This window comes from Lycium barbarum, chromosome 3, assembly GCF_019175385.1.
Source record: "Lycium barbarum isolate Lr01 chromosome 3, ASM1917538v2, whole genome shotgun sequence".
NCBI lineage: Eukaryota > Viridiplantae > Streptophyta > Magnoliopsida > Solanales > Solanaceae > Lycium > Lycium barbarum.
Genome location: NC_083339.1, coordinates 18664353 through 18666292, shown reverse-complemented (window position 1 = coordinate 18666292; position 1940 = coordinate 18664353).

Genomic DNA, 1940 nt, shown 5'->3' with positions numbered 1-1940 from the left:
TCTAGAGTACTCATATTGTGCAATATGTCTTTATGACGATCCGATAGGACACATATGCCCTGATGACCCATAATAACATAAGTTTTCAGATGAGTCAAGAACATCCCCCATGTCTGGTTGCTCTTGTTGGCGGCAATTGCAAAAGCAAGAAGGAATAATGACCTATTGGCATCCATACCTACTGCAATTAGGAGCTTAATGTCATATCGGCCATATACATGCGTCCCATCTATCGATATCATATTCCGGCAGTGAGCAACACCATCAATACTTGGTTTGAATTCCCAAAAGACGAAGTCGAAAATTCTGCCCTCTAAAAGCTGCCACTGTACAACAGTGCCAGGATTAGCATGTTGTAGAGCCACCATATATCTCGGCAATGCCCGAAAAGAGGATTCTCAAGTTCCAAAGATCATCTTAAAAGCACGTCTATGCCCGAGAAATTCTTTTCTCTTGCTTATGATTTTACCATATTTGGAGTGGACCATGCTAATACAAGTTTTGATGGGCATCCTTCATGAGTTTAAACAAACAACATTTAGCAATGATATTTTAATTGCTATAAGGTATATAATGTACTAGGTCAGATAAGTTACCTTGGAGTTTCCTCAATGTCTTTAAGTAACACATGAGCAATCATGTTTATATCTAAATTAAAATGATCCGCTCGATTTTGTCCCATATCACAAGTATGCTTTGGATGGAATTTTGTGATTTCCCACAGAACATCTGGCTTAACAATTCAACGAAGTAACCACTGACAACCTTGAGTCTTTTGCTTACAAACCAGCCTCCATACCAATTTTGTTGAGTCATCAACCTTAAACTCCCTCATATCCGTTATACAATACATTTTGACATCCCGTTGTAACGCCCTTTTTTATGCGAACATCATTCCCTTTGCAATGACGCATTCATCAGTCATGAGATTTTTTGGTTCAATCCACCTTTTTTGGCGACTTATGTCATCATCTCTTGTGAAGAAAAATGCATCCTCACGACCTTGTAGACTGTCAAGATATGGAATATAGTCAGAATGCCACTGCATTGGGCTGTCACGAATTAGGTTTTCCACCATCGGAGGTGGGACGTGGTGGTGAGTTGGTTCTGGGGACTAAAATGCGTATCTTCTTCATCCCCTTCACTATCTTCATCATCAGTTACCTCTGCATTATTAGCTGGTTCATCGCCATCACTCTCTAATGTATCCACATAACTTGGAAAATCAACGTCATCTAAGAAAGGCCTCCTCATACACAGTAAAAAGCATATGTTAAATTCTAGATTGAGAATGAGCATGGTGTGGAGAATGATCAACTCCACCAAACTGAGAGGACTGCCCAACATCCACAGTTGGTACCACTGGCGAGTTTTGATAATAATCAACTGCACCGAACTGAGAATTATTATAATAACCAGCTCCACTGAACTGAGTGTTTTGATAATAATGAGTTGCTCCGCTAAATTGAGATGATTGCCCAATATTACTCGTATCAGGTCTATAACCCTTACAAAGATTTAAAAATGGTTATTTACCAATGCATACAATAAACACGTGCTACTGCACAAATTAATAATATAAGAATGCATATTTAACAAGTTTGATTAAATTATCGGGTAAGAGTTTCCAGCGGCACCTGGCGACTCAAAATGTCCCCGTATGAACTAATATCTCCATACATGTTAACTTGACTGGGTTGTTCTTGCGGGACCTCTCTAGGCATCTTTTCAACATACATCTCAAGAATATTAAGGGTGACTAAATGTTTTAATTCTTCTGGCACATTCAAATAATCCCTCAAAGAATCATCATCCTTGATATAATGCCTACCATAAAGCACTACACCATGGGAAACTGATTGTGCATATCTGCCTATTATAGAGATTTCATACTCATCTGGACTAACATTGATTTTTTCATATATGTAAGTGACTAGTGA